General features: G+C 48.6%; 1 non-coding gene across 1 annotated transcript; it reads right to left on the bottom strand.

Moving 5' to 3' along the window:
* Positions 1–6,300: 6,300 nt before the first annotated feature.
* LOC120604241 (5S ribosomal RNA) lies at positions 6,301–6,419 on the bottom strand. The gene has a single exon (XR_005653276.1). It is a non-coding gene; the product is annotated as a 5S ribosomal RNA (ribosomal RNA).
* Between the last annotated feature and the right edge of the window lie 14,125 nt (positions 6,420–20,544).

Here is a 20,544-nt window from a genome sequence, read left to right as displayed (position 1 = left end):
TGAGGCTCTCCATTCTCTAAAAAGTCTTTCGCACCTGGCCAAAGTAACCTGAAAACTCAACTGACCCTCATTTACTCTCTGCTCCCCGAGATTCCTATATGCCTGTGTTAGATGCTGGGAATGCACAGCCTTACTCTCAGGGAGGTGGACAGTGACTTCAGGGCAGTGTGACAGATGCCCACTGGAGGAGGTGTGGGGGGCACACCGGAGGAGCCTAGATGGAACGTGTCTGACTGACCGGGACGAGGCACCAGCAGGAGCAAGGCAAGCGGGCAAGAAGGGGTGATGGTGCCCCTGAGGGGAACAGCATTGCCTTGCAGGGAGGTGGGAAGGGGGCATGGTGCTTGTGGAAGAACTAGACCTAGATAAAGATGATGAAGGCTGTCCAGGGTGAGTGTTGGGGGAAACTGCAGAAGAGGCGGCCAGGAAGATAGTCAGAGGCCAGATTGTACCAGGCAAACCTTAGGAATCATGGACAGGCGTTAAGCAGGAGAGTGACAGGAGCATCTGTGCCCTGCCTTCTGGTCTTGCCCTCCTCCTAGCTGTCTCCCGGCTTGAGTGGGAGTGAAGGCCCCAAAGGCTGGGGATGAGTCCAGCACAGCCCATAATAAGCACTCAGTCAAGGTCACCAACTGTGCTGTTGACAGCAATTGGGTGGCCTTGACCCTGAATATCCACCTTCCACAAGATGATCCAGGTCCTCTGACTTGGGGCAGCTAGAATAGTCTAGAAAATAAGCATCTGGGCAGTGATTCTAAACCCTGGCTACACTGTAGAATCACCTGGGGAACGTTTGAAAAACACTAGTTGTAGGATCTCGGGTAGCAGAGGGGCCTAGCATCTGTTTTTAGAAGCTCCTCAGGTAGTGTCACTGCATGGCCAGGGTTTGGAATAGCTGACAGCCTGTGGTGTGCATCAGAGTCTCCCTGGGCACTCACCTCACCCCAGCCCAGACCTATGAAATCAACATGGAGTGGAATGGGGAGGGATCAGGGCGTCTCTGCGCTTTTAACAGATACCCTGGGTGATTTTGATGTACATGTAATATTAAGAACCCTTGATCCTATCATTTGGATATATTTGTCTTGGCTTCTAACGTCGTCTGAATCCTGGTGGGTGCTTGGTAAATGCTGATTACACATTGATCAGAAGGGTGACCCAGACGCAGCTTGAAACCCTTCTCACAAAGCAGCGAGTGTTTGATGACTCTCTGCCACTCTTGGAGGCACAGAGAATAGAAATAACGGCAGTTTGTGGAGTGTCTTGCAGAACGTTCTCATACACCTTCCACGGACCAAGCTGTCAGGGTACTTACCTGGGTGGGTGGTGCAGAGTAACCTTGTATCTGGGCTCCAAACTCCTGGGCTCCACCCTCCAGTGCTCTTTTGAGTCCCTCTCCCATGAACATCAAATAAGAACGATGAATGAAGAAGACATGTTCGCTCATTTAACTGGTCGACTTGGTGGTGTGCTCAGTGGATAGAGGGATTCAGTGCCAGCCTGAGGAGTTCTGATCGTATACAATGAGAAGTCATTCAGTTTTCATATAACAAATATTTACCGAGGGTCTGCTTTGCACCAGGCACGTTCTAGGCTTGGGGGACGCCCCGTGAACAAAACCAACCTCATGGGCTTCCTCTACATGTGGAGAGACAGTAGGTAGGTAAAGAAGTACATAATTAACTTGTAATGTGGGTTAGGATAGGAACTGTTTTCATGCAAAGATAGGTAATGGGTGAAGGGGGCTTCTTATGGTGGTCAGAAAGGTCTCTCTGAGGAGGTGACAAGGAACCTAGTCCTGCAGGATGATAACGAGCCCCACATGTAATGAATGGAAAGCAGACGGGCGTGGCATGTGCAAAGGCCCCGAGGCATGCTTGGTATGTTTGAGAAACGAGGAGGCCAGAGTGGCTGGAGAAGGTCAGCAGAGGGGAGTGTAATGAGGGCAGAGGTTAGCAGGGTCCAGGCATGCAGGAATTCAGTTCTTCAGCAGGAGAGCAACCTGGATTTTCTCTCCTAGGTAAAAGTATATCAGGGTTTAAGGGATGGAGGGTGTAAACAGTATGGAATATCATCTACATTTCAGGGGCATGGGCTTCAAGTTTGAACTCATATGTGACCAGAGGCAAGTCACTTTCCCTCTCTGGACCTCTGTTTTCCTTTATGAAAGAATTGGCCCAGTGACCTATGCCTAGCGAGGTATCTTGGGACCCTCTAGCTATCCATACATAAACTGAAGATAAAGTGTCCACCACTGGCATGGCTGTGACAGTGAAAACCTTTTGGAAGCCTTGTCGCTGACATTTGTTCATAATTGAGTGAAGTCGTTGCTCTTCTTGACTCTGCTGTTGTCCCCAGGGCAGGCAACCAGTAAATACTGATTTACAGAGGCCGAGCCGGCCTTATTTCACGGTGGTCTCATCCGTCTTTATCCCAGAAGAAAAGTGTCAAGTGGCTGGGGGAGAGGCAGGAGGAAGGGGGCTGCAGGCAATGTGCTTATGTAGCTGGCTGGGGACAGGGGTTGGGGTGAGGCTGAGAGCGGGGTGCTAGGAAGGTGTCATATTTTATGAATGATTTCCTGACAGGTAGAGAGGCTGACTCAGCTGGCAGCCTCTCGTGGGCTGGTGTGTGGGGCCTGCTTTTCCGGAATAGAATACTAATCTGCCTGGGGCAGCCGGCTCAGGGAAGGAAGGGCCTCCAGCTTGGTGGGGAGGGCAACTGTGCATCTTTGGCGGTTTTTCTCCCCCAGAGCTTTTCTCAGCTTGTCCAGGGTGGGCTGTAGGGGAGAGAGCAGGACCCATCCAGCCTCTCTCCTTCTCTTTCTTTTCCTTCTCCCTGCTACTCCCCACCGTGCTCCTCCTCAGAGGCCTGCTGTCAGCAGCTTTCAGCTCCACTGCACCTCACGGCCTCATGGCCTCATGCTGACACTGCCTTCAGCAGACCTGTGTCTGTGGGAGGGGGTGAAGGCTGCTTTCCAAGAACCCCTGCCGCACCCCCTCCTCCCCCACTGCCTCTGCAGCCAGGAGGCTCTTGGGGAGCGGGGCTGAGCTCTCAGGAACCAGGGAGGCAGAAGTGAGAAGGGATTCTGCCTTCTCCATCCATGCACCGGCCCCTGGGAGCTCTCTCCCCAGAGAATTCCCGTGCTGCCTCTGTCATCTCCCCCAGGTCAGAGAAACCATTCCAGAGAGAAGCCTTGTGCTGTGGCCAGCATGGGAGGATTTTCAAGCCTGTCTCCAAGCCTGGGCAGAAGATGTGCGTCTCTGAGCTTGGGTGTATTTGCCATCAGAGAGGCAGAGGGGAAGCGAATCTATGGAATGAATGCCCGACTACCTACTAGGCATTGGGAAGGCCTGTCATTCTCCCCAGGAGAAGCTTTCCACCGTGTAGAGGTTATTTCATCGAATTCTTACAATCATGTTAGAAGCAGTTATTATTTCCCCCATTTTATAGATGAGGAAACAGGCTCAGAGAAGGGAATTCATCAGCTCAAAGTTACACAGCAGTCAAGTAGGAGAGTGAGGTTTCAGTCTGCCCAATCCTGAAGCCATTCCTTACGCTTCCTCCCCTGCCTGTTGGAGAGGAAGCCTGTGAAGAAGGTGAATTTGGAGCAGGAGCTCCTCTTACTACGTGCCAGAAGAGATGTGTGGGGTGGGGGGTGTCGGGAGCTTGAGTCTACCTGCTGCATGATCTTGGGCAAATCGCGCCCTTTCTCTGCTCTTTCATTACCCTATCTGTACTAGGAAAGGTTTAAACTAGCTGCTTCTGAGATCTCTGCTAGCGCCAATGTTTTCCTTCTGAAATCACCTCGCCGAGGCCCAGGGCTTTGAAGGGAGCTGGATGCTGGCTTGCCTGAGAGTCCTGACTGGCTGTCACTACCAGAACACCTTCCTGTGGGTCTTCCACTTGCCCTCCAAGGCTCGCTCAGCTCAGGACAGGAGAGGTGCTGCTGGTAAATGGAAGCCAAGCCCTAAGCCCAGCTTTGCCTGGAAGGGTCTGTGTGACCTTGAGAAAGTCACTGGCCTGCCCAGGCCTCAGAGAACGTGTCCATGACCCACGTTCTGCCTGTCCTAAGGGCTCAGGGGGAGATGAGGATGCCAAATGTTCTGGGACACCCAGTTTCCTCCATCTCAGGTGTTGATTAGATTGGGCCCACTGTAATTATCAACACTTGGGAGCAATTTACAGGCAACTGCAAGTGATTGGAGCAGGGGGAGGAGGCAACCTCTGGGGGGCCTAGAAAATCTAATTGTTGAGGAGCATCTGGGTCAAGGTCTTCTCCTCCCAGTCTTATCTGAAGGCCAAGTCAGGCCTGCCCCCTTGTCCTGGTCTTTGTGCCATACCCCTGGGAAGAGATCCCACCCTGCTAGCTGAGAGGGGCCTGAAGTAGCAAGGGTGGCTGGTGATGCCAGAAATAAGAGGGAACAAGGTGGCAAGTTTAAACACACCTGGGTCCTAGAAGCCCCTGTCAGTGTTACCGTGGAACCGGCATGCTGGCTTCCTCCTTCCAGACCTACCCTGACTGCCGAGGGGCCTGTGGACAAGTCACTCACCTCTCCGTGCCCGTTTCCCAGTCTCTGAAATGGGAGCAGTGCTGACTCTGGGGCTGTTGGAGGAGTTCATGAAGCCACAGTGAGCCAGTCAGTGACCGCCATCGCTGCTAGGGTGGCTTAGTGTCGTTGGCTTTACACCTCACCCAGCCCACTTCTTGTATTATTCTAGACACTGCCCCCCATGGAGGCAACCATCTCCTTTGTCCCCTGATGGTACCCAGATGGGACATCCATCCGAGCACTTGTACTGTATCTTGCTTCTTTACATATCTAGAGCTGTCCACGCACAGCCAACACCCTAACTTATCATCGAATGGATGTTTCAAAAGCCTTAGCAGGTGGACCAAGTGAGGCAGGGCTCCTCCCCCTGCTTCAAAACCCCAGTGTACTACTCTGCGCTGCCCCCACCCTCTGCTCAGGTTCCTCTTGGGAGCCCAGGGGAGATGTGGTCATTTCAGAAACCCTGTAGCAGCAAGAGAAGTGGAGTGTTGCCCAGACTGCATGAGAAGGAGCCAGGATGCAGATCATGCACTTCCTCTTCTACTCACACCTGCCACATCCTGAACTGGTGGTTTCTGTTTCTCTGTGAGAGCTGATAAACTGGCCCAGAGGGAGGCCCAGAGCCACTCCTCATTGCGCCTCCCCAAGCTTAGCTTTCTAGAAGGCCCCAAACCTAGGAGGTCTTGATATGTGGTTGCTGGATATATGCTCAGGGGTGAGGTTTTCTTCCCCGGGCCCAGATGTCATAGATAGGAGGGCCAGCTAAGTAATATCCCTGAAATTGCCAAAGGCACCCTGAAATGCAGCTCTGCAAGCTTCCGCCGTTGAGGTTTGAGCTAGTACAGCACTTAAGACAGATATAAACTAGAGGTGAAGTCAATGTAAGGAGCTGGGTTCAGAGCTCTTTGTGGGCAAGTGATGCTCTCAGCATAGCCAAGACCCAGCATTTCTAATCAGCGGGTCATAACGAGGGCCAGAAAAGGCTGTGGGTTTGAGATGCAACTGCTGTAGACTTGACTCTGCCTGTTGGGTTACACTCGGGGAGCCGTGTGGCCTAGGGCAGTGTTAGTCGAGCTACATGCTTTCCGAGGCTCTACCATTTTCCAGGCACTGGGCTGCATCCTGGAGACACCAAGATCCAATTCAATAGTGCTTACTGAGCACCTGCTACATGCCATGCACTGGGCCCCTGAGATGGACATATGCAGCCCCTGCGCTGGGAAACCGCAAGCTGGACACGTCACTCACACCAGTGATGCAGAACCATTTGAACAAAGGACTGGGTGTCCTGGGTGAGGGCGCATAGGAAGGGAGCATCTAACTACCTGCAGGGCCATATGCGAGTCACCTGGTTCTATGCCTCAGTTTCCCCATCTGTCAGGCAGCCCTGCATGATCCAGCCCCTGCTTCTCCTCTTGCCTTGGGTCTTGCCAGCCTCTGTGTCACTCCCTCTGCTGCTCTGGCCTCCTGTGGCCTCCCAGGCTAACTCCTCCAGTGTCAGGTCTCAGCACGGGTGTCATCTCCTGAGAGGCCTTCCCTTCCACTCTCCACTGTTCTTTATGACACTCGACATCAGGTACAACAGTAGGTGTATATGTTACTCCTTTTATTGTCTTTCCCTAGCCCAGAACTTGGCACTGAATAAATGATTATTGAATGAATGAGTGAATGAATGAACAGGTTCACACCAAGTGCTGCTCCTGGAGGTTGGGAAGGCTGGAAGAATTCCATCATTATTTACTTTTTTAAAAGTCTACAGCACTTGGTATGCCCAGGCGGTCTCCCATCCAAGTACTAACCAGTCCCGACCCTGCTTAGCTTCCGAGATCAGATGTGATCGGGTGTGTTCAGGGTGGCAGGGCCGTAGACTAAAGCTGGAAGAATTTTAAATGAGGCAACAACACCAGGACCAGAATTGTGTTGTCAAAAGGCCTTCCTGTCACTCCATGAGGGGCGGGGAGAGAGGAAGGCAGGAGAGCAGACTAGAGCCTGTCACAGCCTCTTTCTTTTTTCCCTTCTTCCCATCCACGTCTCGCCCCTTCAAGAATGTAGTTTTGTCAGCTCAAAACCCGGTTCCTCATGAACTGTCATTGTAAACAGCCAGGAAGCCAGGAAAAAGATTCTTTTTTATTCTTTTCTCCTCCTTGAAAGAATAGCTAAATGAAAAGCATTTTACATGTAGGCAGGTTACATCTAAGTCTCTCGCCAATAAAGAAAGGAAAAGTGCAGCACACCTGAGCCGAGAAGGGCATGTTGGTCCTCCAGACTGGGGACCAAGGCCCAGAGAGAAGCATCCCAGTACCCAGAGTGTCCCCATGCATCTCGGGGTTCGCGCTGATGCACGATGTGATTTAAAAGTGAATGCAGTGTCTGTCCTCGCATCGGAGCAGCCTGGCCTTGACCGGCAGGAAAGGTGCTACAGGGAGCACACCAGGCCTTCGGGAGAGTGGGGGGCAGGAGGAAAACCTAGAAACATAAGCGTCTTGTGAGAGATTGGGTCCTGTGAGGAAAAGGCCCCACTTCCTGTCACTGGGTTGAGAGTCGGACTGATTGTCAGGTCAAGCTGTGGGTCCTCGCCATTAACTAGCTTTAGGCAAGCCCCTGCTCTGCTCTGAGCGTCACTGTCCTGGCCATGCCATGGTTGGACTTTAAGCAAAGGATATAGGGTAGGAAGGAACCCGTTGACTGATGACGTCCTCTAGGTCCCTCCCGTGGAGGTGAGGAACACTTGCCTGGACTCCTTGAGGTGGAGACACTGTGGTCCGTGTGGGTAGAGGGCAGACTGGCCCACCTGGAGGGCGCCAAACCGAGATAGCCACAGGATACACAGACAGGGGCCCCAGGGAAAAGGATAAGTGGCAGGCTCGCAGGAAATGGGACGGAGAGATTGCATTTAGAAACATGGAAATAGGTGAAAGTGCGGAGCAGAGGAGGCCCAGAGGAGGTTAGAGGCCTGAGAACACTCAGAGCCTGAGGTCAAAGCCCGAGGTCAGGGCTTAATTCATTTACTTTGGGACCCCAGGTTCTCTCATTTCCGCCAATGCCTTTTTATGGCCTTGGCTGTGGAGGGCCTCAGTTTCCCCACCCGTTCATAGGAGTAATAAGATTTATGGCATCCGTTGGTCATGAAGCCCACAAAAGACCTTGTATGAGTCAAGTTCCAAGGAGCTCTGAGAGATGAAGAACTGAACAGAAGTGAGCCCCGTAGAACAATATGCGAATTTAATAAGAGTTAGAATTGCCTTTTTTTTTTTTTTTTGGTAAGGCGCTGACATTGTGAGAATGGCAGCGAGGATGTAAAACATGTAGGTACTGTCTATAACAAAAGCCTCAAGAGAGATGAAATAAAAGACTGGCAGATCCTTTGAGAAGGGCTAGGTAAATGTCATCTGTTTTTGTCATTTAAATCCAGGTACTCTGGGCTAACCTGACGGTGGCCCTGACCTAAAGGTGCCTCCTAGTGGTTGGTTCTAAAAGTACTGAATGTTTTCCGCTTGTTCCCACCCCCTCCCCCTATTTAAAACAATGCATTGTACTTTTTTCCTGAGTAGCAAACTAAGAAACCGAAATACAACATATTTTCTGTAGGAAAAAAATCCTAGAAGAAAAGGGCTGGATTTGTGGACACGAGCATTGTACACGTAGGCAGGTTGCATCTAAGCCTCTTTCCAAAAAATTTGCACCAATTTGCGCTTCCTTTGTGGCTTTTTTAAACATAAATGCCAAGATGAGACTGGAAGGATCACTTCTCTGCAGTGTCCTTTCCATAAAATGAAAAGGCTGGGTTAAAAACACAAAACAAAACCAAACAAAACACAACACGACAAGGAGCCATTCTTCTCTAAAGAGCTTAGAACCTGCTTTGCACTCATAGAGGGGAGCGTGGTCAGACCCATCTACTGCTGAGCTGACCACGCTGGAAGAGACACCTGCTGGGAAAGGCTTGCCAGGCAGTGACCTGCCCGAGGTCACACAGCTAGTAGGTCTCAGCCGGCTTCGCTCCCCAAACCTGTCTGATCCCCAAACCCTTGCTGCCCCCACTTCCTCAGCCCCCTCTCCAGCTTCTTCAGTCATTCTACCAACAAACAGCTCTGAGCGGCTGCTGTGGCCCGGGTCTCCTCTTTGTGTTGGGGACACCACAACGAGCAAAAGCAAATGTGTCCCTATGCAGTTGAAGAATCTCACAAATAAATGTGTAATTGCAAATGGAACCAGGTGGCCGGGGCAAGAGGTACAGATGAGTGCAGGGCAGTGGTAGGGGTGTGTGTACGCGTGCAATTGGCCAAGCATAGCGTCTGTCTATATCCTGAGAGTACAGGTGACCGTGGGAGTGGCTGACTGAAAGATGGAGCAGAAAGATCACTGCGTGTTTTTGAAGTGGCTAAGTCTCCCTGTTCCTCACAGTCCCTACTTGGGCCTCTGGGCCCACAGGATCTGTGGTGGCTGGGGTTCCCCAGATGTGGGGAGTGTGTGGCCGTTGAGCCCACCTCCGGCAGCTAGGTCTGAAGCCGGCCACTTCCTCCCTTTGCTCTCCCTGTGGTTGGCTGGCAGGGCTGAGACATCTTGGGCTAGTGCTGAGGGGAATGGGAGCGGGGCAACTGTACTGTCCCAGGAGAGGCTGCGGGCCTCCTAACTCCCAGCTTGTCCCTGGTTCTGAGAGCCCAGCTTAGCCTCTTCCTGTCCTTTGTCCCAGCCCTGGTCCTATCAGGAGAAAATCTTTCCAGAACTTCTCCCCAGCTCCCTCCCTACTTCTTCTCTCCATCCTACCCCCAAGCTGTGAGGTGGGACAGAGAGATACCTGTCTCACACTACAGAGGGGTCTTGCGGCTGGGCGGTGGTGTGGGGCTTCTTATGGACACTCCTTTTCAGCCCTGTTGTGTTTTGCTGTTTCCATTTTTCTCCTTCTCAAATCCTTCTGGGTCTCCCAGGCCCAATGCCCAGGCTCCATGGGCCTCCCCACGTCTCAGAACTCATTTTCCACTGAACAATATGTACTAGGCTGGCTCTATAGCACTAGTTCTGGTTAGACTGGGGGTACAGAAGGGTGGGACGTACCCAGCTCTCTGGAGCTCATTGCCTAGTGAGAAGACAGCAGAGCCAGGACAAGTCCGTGAGAGAAGCAGTTTTCTGGAACTGTGTATGCAAAATACTATGGACTTGGGGGAAGAAGGGGAGGGAGGAGAGGTAGTCAGAGGAGGAAGAGTCCATGGCTATCTACCCTGGACTTCCAAGGACAAGGCCTCATGTGATGAAAACTTAGAGAAGAGGAAAGAGAAAGCGAGCAAGAGGTAAAGACACACCCTGTGGTTAATATTCCCCACAAAACTAAAGCTATTTAATTTGAAGGACTATTCTTGATTCTGAGATGATGGCCTTCCTAATTTTTGGTGTTTTAATGTCCTTTCCAAAGGATACTTTTGTGTGTGTGGTAAAAAACATGTGACATGAAATCCGCCCTCTTAACAAAATTTTAACTGTGTGGTACTGTCTTGTTAACGAAACGTACAATTTTGTACAGCAGATGCCTAGAACTTTTTTATCTGTATAACTGAAACTCTATACCTATTAAATTACAACTCCCCATTTCCACCTCTCTCCAGCCCCTTGCGACAACTATTTTACTTCCTATTTCTATGAGTCTGACTAGTTTAGACACTTCCTATAAGAGGACTCCTTCGGTATTGTCCTTCTGCCCTTTTTTTACTTAGCATAATGTGCTCAAGGTTCACCCCTGTTTTAGCATATGTCAGAATTTCCTTTTTCGTGGCCGAATAACATTCCATTTTATGTATATACCACATTTTCTTTATCCATTCATCCAACGATGGACATGTAGGTTGTTTCCACCTCTTGGCTACTGTGAACAACACCGCAATGAGCATGGGAGTATAGCTACCTCTTTGCGATCCTGAGATTCTGATTTCAGTTCTTTTAGATAAATAGCTAGAAGTGGGAATGCTAGATCATATGGCAGTTCTATTTTTAATTTTTTTTTTTTTGAGGAAACTTCATACCGTTTGCCCTAACAGCTGTATACCATTTACATTGCCGACAACAGTGCACAAGGGTTCTCCATATTCTCTAATATTTGTTAATTGTTGTCTTTTTGGTAATAGCTATTCTAACACTTTTCATGTACTCGTTGGCCGTTTGTAGGTCTTCTTTGGAGAAATGGCTTTTCAGGTTCTTCGATGATGTTTTAAATCAGGTTATTTGGTTTTTGTTTTTGCTGTTGAGTGATAAGAGTTCCTTAAATATTTTGCATAGTAATCCCTTAATCAGATATGATTTGTAAATATTTTCTCCCATTCTGTAGGTTGCATTTTTATTTTGTTGATTGATTTATTTATTTCTGCTATGTAGAAGCTTTTTGGTTTGATGTAATCCCACTCATCTGTTTTGCTTTTGTTGCCTGTGCTTTTGGTGTCATTCCTAGGAAATCATTGCCAAGACCAATGTTATGAAGCTTTTCTCATATGTTTTCTTCTAGGAGTTTTATAGTTTCAGGTGTTATTTTTAAGTATTTGATCCATTTTGAACTGATATTTGTGTACGGTATGAAGTAAGGGTCCAGTTTCATTGTTTTGCATGTGCATATCCAGTTTTCACAGCACCGTCTGTCGTTTGGTTTTAAGGGCCTTCCTTGGCAGAATAACACATTTGCAGTCCTTTGCAGGTTCCCCAGAGTTTCTTTAGCAATGTTACTTATCTGTGAAATCCTGTGAACCTGAGTCTCATAACTTTGTTGCAGTGACAAATTATATTTGTAAACTGGGATGCGTGGTCCAGTATACATGTGGCTTCGTGAGGGGAGTGGATCAGGCAGGGAGGTTTCAGAAAGTCTGGGCCATAGGGCCCCTGGGCTCGCAGGACACATGCCAATCAAACTGTGAGCACTTTGGAGTCTGAGGTCCCACAGAGTATGTGCTCAGTTGATATTTGCTCACTTCCATGCAGTCAGGGGCGCCGAGATCAGAGAGGTAAAGTCCTTTCCCCACATCACAAAGCAGCTCAGGCAGCAGCGGGCCCAGCCTGGGGTCTCCCAGTTCTCAGGCCAGCACTGTTTTGACGGCCCTGTTATCGGCATGTGTCTCTCTGCCTGCTCCAAATAAAACCTTCCTCCCATTGCTGCTCAGAGTGGTTGAGAAACCGGATTGAATTCTTCTTAGTGAGGCTTATTCCATCTTAGTGTCTCCCCAGGCTGCCGGCCCGGTACCTGGCACACGGAGAGAACTTGGTAATGTCTGAAGGAAGAAATAACCAGTGATTTCAACTGAGAGGTGTCTCCGTGTAAGAGACAGAAATTCGAAAATTTAGATTCTGCTTACTACTGTGTGTCAGGTGTGCTGTGTGACATTGGACAGGTCCCTTCCTGTCCCCAGGCTTTAATTATTTCATCTGTTAACAACAATAACAATAGATAACATGTAATGACTGCCTCCTAAGTGTCAGGCACTGCTCTAAGCACCTTTCTAGGTATAAACCCATTTACTCCTCCCAGTCGCTCCCAGAGATTATTAATGCCTCTAGTACACAGATGAGGAAACAGAAGCCCAGAGAGGTCAAGTGTCCTGTCCAAGGTCACACAACTAGTTAGAGAGGCAGCAGGGATTCAAAGTCAGGCAGGCTGGCCCCAGAGACCACCTAATCATCCTATGACACTGCGCATCTAGAAGATTTATTTTTCTCTTGTTCAGATGCAAAAAAAATGATACAGTGATTCTATGAGATACGGAAAGTGGCAGCCGTTTCGATTCTAGGCCCTCGGCAAGATGTTTCTGGTTGAGTTCCCGTAGGCTTTGTTAAGCAGCAGCCATGCAGATCTCTTCCTAGAAGGAAGGCAACTGTCGAGACAGGATGACTTGGGAGGAATTTTGGCAGAGTCGGGGCAGGGAAGGAAAGCAGGAAAAAAGGCAAGGCCTGTCTCACCGGCGCGCTGCCCCTCCACAAACTTCAGTGTTCCCTGCAGCTCCACCGTGGCCGGCCGCCCTCAACAGGGTCCATCCAGGTCACCTTTGGCCCTCACCTGGGCATTGCTCTGGGCAGCCAATATCACCTGCTTTGAAGCATTCCAAGTGGCATCAGAGTTAGCCTCTAAAGACAGCAATCAATCACATCACGTCCCTGCTTAAAGCTTTCCCAGCTTGGAATAAAACCCAAGGTGACCCCTGCCCACCTCTCTGAGTGCACGTCACACCTCCTCCCCTTTGCTCACCACGCTGTAGCCCTGCACAGTCCCAACCAGTGGCCACTAGCCATATGGGGCTGCTGAGCCCTTGAAATGAGGCCAGTCTGAATTGAGATGTGCTTGTCCATATAAAATACACACTGATCTTAAAGCCGTAGTACCAAAAAAGAGGGTTTAAAATATCTCGTTAATAATTTTACATTGCTTACGTGCCGAAATGATAATATTTTAGATATATTGGATGAAATAAGAGTATTAAAATTAATCTCATCTGTATCTTTTTACTTTTTTATCGTGGCTACTAGAAAATTGTTAATCCCATGTGTGGCTTGCATTCTATTCCCCTCGGATAGCGCGGTTCTGGGCACACCGGCTTTCCTTCAGTTCCTGAGCCACCAAGCCCTTCCCAGCCTCAGGCAGGACCTCATATCCCTCTTCCCACAGCTCTTCTCACCATCCCCCTTCAGTTGCCCCCTGTAGCTGTGTCTCCCATAGCACGATCACCAAGAACCCTACCGACCATTTGCATGTTTGTGCCCTTTCTTCCCCAGTGGAGTGGAGGCCCTCACCCCAACAAGTGCTCCGCGCTTGGCGTGCTGGCTCTAGGCTGACAGGGAAGGGCACACAGTCAGAGGCCCCGGTGGAGGGAAGAATGGGGACTGGCCCATATTCCTCAGCCTGAATCCATGGGAAGGGATCTTAAGCCAGAAGGCTCCACTTGTTTCTGGCCAGGGTTTAGCTGAAGCAGGAATAGTGATCAATGGCTCTGAGCAGAACACTCAGGCTCTAAGAGAGGGGCTTTGGGTTTAGCTGTGTCTGTAAAGCCAGGGGTGTGGCACCCCACCCCAGACTTCATCATGAGAATGGATTTGGCAGCCTGAGTCAGTTGCTATGCGTGCCAGGCCCTCGGGGAACGCCAATGCAGCCAAGGTGGACTTGGACTTCGCTGAAGCACACCAGGGTGTGCCCTGCTGCTCACCACACGGTGACCTTGGCAAATCATTCAGCTCCACTCTAGAAGAGGATCGGCTCCCTGCCTAGAGTTGGTGAGGACCAGAGGGAGGGCTATGTGTCCCGCATCAATGGAGCATGGCGCCGGGACACATAGGTGCTCAAGCCATCCTTCCTTAAGTCCTTGTGACCAGCAACCCCTCCTTGCTGTCAACTACCTCTGCAGGACACTGGCCCCAATGGGGAAAGAAGGAATGCAAGGCCCCCGTTCCTGAGTAAGAGGTCCCCGCTGCAGGAGGACCACGAAGTCGTCACCTCGTTCTCCGGTTTTACGCTGAGCACCCCAACTTTGGCAGGAAAAGGAGGAGATACCACTATTTACGTGAAAACGGCCTGTGGGTTTCAATTGACTGCAAGCTCAGAGTGAGCCATTGAGTGACCTGGCTGCTAAAAGAGCCCAGGAGGACAGCAGAAGCTTCCAGGATCAGAGGGACAGCTGGGATCTCCACCGGGAAGAAGTGAGGGCGCTGTTCTGGAGCCCTCCCGACTCCACGCTGGCTCTGGACAGCAGGGGGTCCATTCCCTGGGTGAGCACAGGGTGGGGCCGCAGCAGGTACTGGCCAAAGGCAGGGGTGGATTCCTCCTGGACCACAGTAACCACAAAGGGTGAATGCTGGGTTCTGTCCTTCTCCAAACACTGGTCCTGAATGGCCTCGGATGGCTTTTCTAAGACGGAAGCCAGCACTCCTGAGCCACCACCTCTCAGGTTAGGAGAAACGTGGAAGGTTGGGGTTGGGAGAGCAGGTGGACCAGGCGCTCCAGTCCCACATGGGGAAGCCGAGAACCCTCCCGAGGCCCATAGTGAGAGGGCGACAAAGGCCAGCTCTCCTCTAAGCCTCTTGCTACACTCGGAAGCTCCAAAAGAAATGCAAGGAACACAGAAGATGGCTTCTGTCATACAGTAGATCACGAATGTTCTGATCTCAGCCCTCAAGAGGATCGTCGCCCAGTGTCCCCAGCCAGGAAATGTACAGCTGGAAATTGATCTTTCCGGTGGCTCTGGCCTCTGAGAGGACAATGTCCCCTTGCTGGTTCTTCCTTGGGCAGAGATGGCTATTGAATCCCTTGCCAGATGCCTTTGGCCTCCAGTGCCCTGGCCAGCGTCCCTAAGCTATGGCCAGGGCTGGGCTGGCCAGCGGGTCCTGTGGCCGCCTAGCTCTGTGTGGAGGGGGAGATGAACTTGGGCAAGGGCAGCCCCCTACTCTGCTCTTTTGTTTTATGTGTAATTATAAAACCAATTCACATTCATTGTAAAATCTGGAAACTACAGAAAGGTAGAAAGGAAAAAATGAAAATCATCTGTCATCCCACTGCCCGGAGGTAATTGTAGTTGCTATTTTGTTGTATTTCTCTTCAGTCTTATTTTTCTATAAGGATCATACATATGTATATATGTACATTTTTAATTGTAATCATACTCTATAGCTGACTTTTCCCTCCAAATTACATTATATTGTGAATACTTTCTCACAGCATTAAAATCTTCTTTAAAGTTATTTAATGGTTATATCATATTCTATTAATTATTTAGCCATTCTCTCTCTATTTTTTTCATTCTCCTATTTTGACTCTCTCTCTCTCTCCCTTTTTTTTTTTTTACCAAGGGAATTTGGCAGTTTTAAAAATTTCAGTTAACAATGTAAGTCCAGCGTTTTGGCTGCAGAGATGGAGCGGTTCTGGAGTCCCCTGTCTGCCATCTACACGGAGAGGGACCCCTCAGTTTGACGTCTAGGATAACGGCAAAGGTTGGGCATTTGGAAAAACTGAAAAACAAAACAAAACAAAACAAAACAAAACCCCACCACCACTGGGGAGGCTTAGGAAAGGAATTTCTCTTTGTACTCGCAGCTCATGCCGGGCCCATTGGAGCGCTGTCTAGTGTCACCAGCATGATGTGCCCGTCCTCCTGGGTGACATTCTGGGGCGTGAACTGGTGGAAAGGGTCAGGCAAGTTCCCAGTTCACATTTTGCCTTAGCCATGAGTATGATCTTGGGCAAATCCTTTCACTGCTGTTTCCTAGGCTATGAAACGGCCCTTACATAATGCCATACATAATGCCGCTTCTGAGCCAGTACCGCAAGGGAGCAAAGGTGTGGTGGGGCCTGGGCGTGAGAGCCGTGCGGCCCCTCCCAGCTCAGAGATCCTCCGATGTGTCGCCAGCCTCAGGGTTATCCCCTGAATGGCTGGCCCTCTGGTGGCCTCCCAGTTGTCCAGACTGGACGACCCCAGAGCCTCCCCAGGGCCCTGATTTAGTCCGTAGGGAAGGCGCTAACCGGGTTTCTTACTCGTCTGGCTCCCTGCTCAGCAGCCCGGAACCAGGCCCGAGTATGGCTCATGGAGGACCCTGAGGTCTGCTGCATCCCCAACCTTTTCAGAGAAATTCCCCGTCGTATTCAGGGCTCAGGTCATGCAAGCAGAGTCTCTGGAGGTCCAGGGCTAGACACAACTGGAATATATGCTTCAGGAGGGCAAGAGTCTTGTGCTTCTCATTTATTTGGCAGCCTCACTGCCCAGTACTGGGCCTGGCCCACAGAAAACTCTCAGTAACTACTAGCAGACCCAGGCAAGTGGTAGCCGCTGCTTGCCTCAGTTTCCCTTTCCATTCTGCCCTGCTAGGCTGTGAGCTCCATGAGAACAGAGATGAGCTTGGTTTACTTGAGTCTTCGATGCCCAGCAAAGAGACTGGCATGTGGAGAGGGTCCACGAATGTGTAAAGAGAGAACAGATGGATTGAGGAGTTGAGTCATGTCCCAGGAGAGTCAGAGCTCACAATGCAGGCCCTCCCTTCTCCACAGCCCCTCTCCACAGTGGGTCTCTCTTCCCTCCCTTTGAAAGGTTTTGGATGGTCTCTTCCTCTGTCCCTCCTTGGGTGAAACTGGTTGCCAGGGACCTCTGAGCCTTCCTAGCTGTTTGACTTTGAACAAGTTACTTGACCTCTCTGAGTCTCCATTGTCTCTTCTGTAAAATGGGGCTGATATGGCATATTCAAAGGGTTTTGTGAGGGTTGGTGCAAGATTGCCTAGCACGGTCATTGTCTGGCATGTGGTGGGCACTCATGTAGAAACAGCCCTGCTTATTGGCAGTGACCTGGCCCTCTGTCTGTGGCATGAACTCTCTGATGAGCTGGCTGACCAGTTGACTGATGGAAGGGCATGGGATAATCTTGGGCTGGGAGAGGAGGCAGTGGAGGGTTATGGATCCCCTGAGATCCTGGCAGCTGTCCCTGGCACCTTGCCCTGGGCTTTGTCATTCAATGTCCTTTTTCCTGCTGGGAAGGCACAAACTATAGCCAGGGGCCCGGCTCCTCTGGAGAGCTGCTCTCCTGTCTGTCTTCCCTACAACTGGACAAGGAGCAGGCTGTACTGCCTCCGAGAGCTGTCACAAAAGGCAAGGCCAGCAGCTGCGTAACGGAGGCTCCCAGCCCTCTCAGCCTGTCACTTAATTTTCTGGGCCTTTAGACTTTAACATGGAGGAAATACAGTTGGACTGAAGATTTACAGGTTTGATGAGAGAAGCAAATGAGATGGTGTATATGACAGCACTTTGGCCCCTATCACACGTGCTCCCGAGGTTATAATACAGTAACTATATTAACATTACTAGGAGCCGGCCCACAGAGGTAAGGGACATGCCCACAGTCCCCTGCAGCTGGGAGAGGCTGCCTGGCACAGCTTCCGTGTCTTCATTTGCAAAACAAGGGCAGCCACCCTCCCTGGTTTCTGAGAGGAGTCACCGAGACCATGAACTGGAGAGGTCTGGCAAAGTCCAGCCTTGGAGATAGTGACTGTTTCAAGTGCTCCTGCTTTCAGGCCCTCGTCTGCCTGTCTGTAATATGAAGATGACGATCCCACCCGTCTCTCAGGTCATCAGGAGGACTCAAGAAAATGAACCATGTCATCCACCTAGCATGAGTGCCTGGCACGTAGAAAGTGCTCATTCAGCTCATATTATCATTTTTTTTTTGCTGGTAGTAGCTAAGCCAGCCAGGACGAGAACCTCCACCTGACCGCTGCCTAAGGTGTCTCCTCCTCGCTCACGAAAGAGACTTGTACAGATGGGAGCAGAGTGACCTCCATCAAGCTCACCAGTCCAGAACTGCACTCCCAGCGTCTTTGGAGCACGAGGCCGTGGGTGAGAGGGCTCTGCAGCAGCTGCCATCGGGAAGCCTCGGTGGGGGCTGGGCCTTGGGATCTTGGCTGTGCACCAGGAGGCCAAGCAGGCGGTGAAGCTTGGTCTTCCGAACGTGGCCCTATACCCACCTCCCAGCTGCTCCAGCGTCATCACCATCTACCTTTCTGCTCACACAATCTCAGCGCTCCAGGGGAATCCCTGAAACACAGCAAATAGCTTTATCATGTTGTTTGTTTGTTTGTTTGTTTCCGGCTGTAAAAGTAATTCCTATTCACTGCAGAGCAAAATATGGGAAGATTCAGAAAAATATACATTAAGAGCACCCCAAATCCAAATCTTCCATAGAGATATAGGTTGTCTTTATGAAAATGGAATCAATCCTATGATATTTGGTTTTAAAAATTGGATTGAGTATAATTTATTTTTAAAACTTTTTGATTATAAAATATGACATATACAGAAAGGCCACATAAATTGATTGTCCCACTTGACATATAAGGCAAACATCCTTGGAACCTCCGACCAAGTGGAGAACTCTGACTGTCACCCCAGAAGCCTTCAGCTTGCCCCATTTCCCTACTTCCCCCCAAAATGTTACCATTATCCTGGATTTTAAGATAATCACTTTCTCTCTTGTTATCAACCAATTGTGCATCCCAAGATGCTATAATTTTGTCTTCTTTTTTTAAAAAAATCTTTTAAGTCCCTTTTAATCTACAACTTAATTTAAAACGTTTTTTAAAACTTGGCAGTATATCTCGGACCTCGTTTATGTTAGTAAATGTGGCTCATTTTTAATCATTTTAATGACTTAATTGTTTCATCCCTGGGTTGAAGAAAACTGACCTATTCCCCTACTAATGGACACTTAGGTTAGTCTCACGCTTTTGCCGTTACAAATAATACTGTGATGGAAATCTTTACACATATGTCCTTGTGCACATGACTGGTTTCTAGATTAATATCTAGAAGTGGAGTCATGGGTCCAAAGAATAGGCTCTTTAAAAAAAAAAAAAGTTACAGGTGGTGCGTGCTGTTGAGTCTTACTCGCCATGTATTCTCACAAGACTTTTAGGATCGAGCAGTTCCTGGCCAAGAAATAAAAGCAGAATCAGCCCATTCTCCAATGGATTCAGATGAAAACTGGTAATAAAATCAGGTACAACTCCAAGAGGAGACACTGGGGAAGAACGAAGCTGGGTTTGTAAGAAATCACGCATGAGATGGCACACATATTTCTGCTGTGTCCACGTTGCTTGGATCTTACCAAAGAACTGAAAAGATCTCTACTATCTGGACAGTTTGGCGTGTTTTATTGAGAAATTATTGGAAAAAGGATTTTCTTCTTTGTGTAATATGCTTCTGCACTAGTAGGTTGGTTCAGTAATAAATATGCGAAGCTTTTTTTTTTTAAAGTAACAACTTTATTGAGATATGATTTGCCATGCAATTTACCCATTTAAAGCATACAATTTAATAGTTTTTAGTATATTCAAAGTTGTGCAACCATCACCACTATAAATTTTAGAACATTTTTATCATCCCGTAAAGAATCTCATACCCATTTCCCCCCATTTTCCTCCCGCAGCCGTAAGCAACCACTGCTATAAAAGACAATCTGTTTTCTGTCCCTATAGATTTGCCTATTCTGGACATTTCATGTAAGTGAGATCATACAGTATGTGGCCTTTTGTGACTGACTTCTTGCATTTTGCATACTATTTTCAAGGGTTATTCATGTCATAGCATGTATCAGTAGTTAATTCCTTTTCATTGCTGAATAATATTCCATTGTATGGTTGTACTACATTTTATTTATCCATTCATCAGTTGATGGACATCTGGGTTGTTTCTACTTTTTGGCCATTATATGTATGTTTTTATTTCTCTTTGATATATACTTCTTAGGTGTGGAATTAATTACTTATATGGTAATTCTCTTTAACCTTTTGAGGAACTGCCAGACTGTTATTTAAAGCAGCCATACCATTTTACATTCCTACCAGTAGTATGTGAGGGTTCTGCTTTCTCCACATCCTTGTCAATACTTGTTATTATCTGTCTTTCTCATTATAGCCATTTAGTGGGTACAAAGTAGTATCTTGTAGTTATGATTTGCATTTCTCTGATGGTTAATTATTTTCAGCATCTTTTTATGAGTCTATGGGCCATTTGTATACCTTCATATATATATATATATATATATATATGTGTGTGTATATATATGTATATATATTTATGTCTATTCAGATCATTTGCCCTTTTTGCAATTAGGTTGTCTTTTATCATTGAGTTGTAAGAGTTCTTTATATACTCTGGTTAAAATTCCTTATTAGATATATGATTTGCAAATATTTTCTCCCATCCTATGGAGTATCTGTTTACTTTCTTAATGATGTCCTTTGCAGCATGCAAGTTTTTTATTTTGATGATGTCCGATGTCTCTCATTTTTTTCTTTTGTTGCTGTGCTTTTGGTGTCATATTTAAGAAATTAATTCTAATGCGTACTCTTAAGTCATGAAGCTTTATGCTTATCTTTTCCTCTATGAGTTTTATAATTTTAACTATTACATTTAGGTCTATGATCCATTTTGAGTTAATTTTCGGGTAGGGTCTGAGGAGGGTGTCCAGCTTCCTTCTTTTTCCATGTGGATAACCAGTC

Source organism: Pteropus medius, unplaced genomic scaffold (assembly GCF_902729225.1).
Source record: "Pteropus medius unplaced genomic scaffold, Ma_sr-lr_union100, whole genome shotgun sequence".
Classification (NCBI taxonomy): Eukaryota; Metazoa; Chordata; class Mammalia; order Chiroptera; family Pteropodidae; genus Pteropus; species Pteropus medius.
The sequence above is the reverse complement of the archived record's forward strand: the minus strand, read 5'-3'. Positions and strand labels throughout refer to the sequence as shown.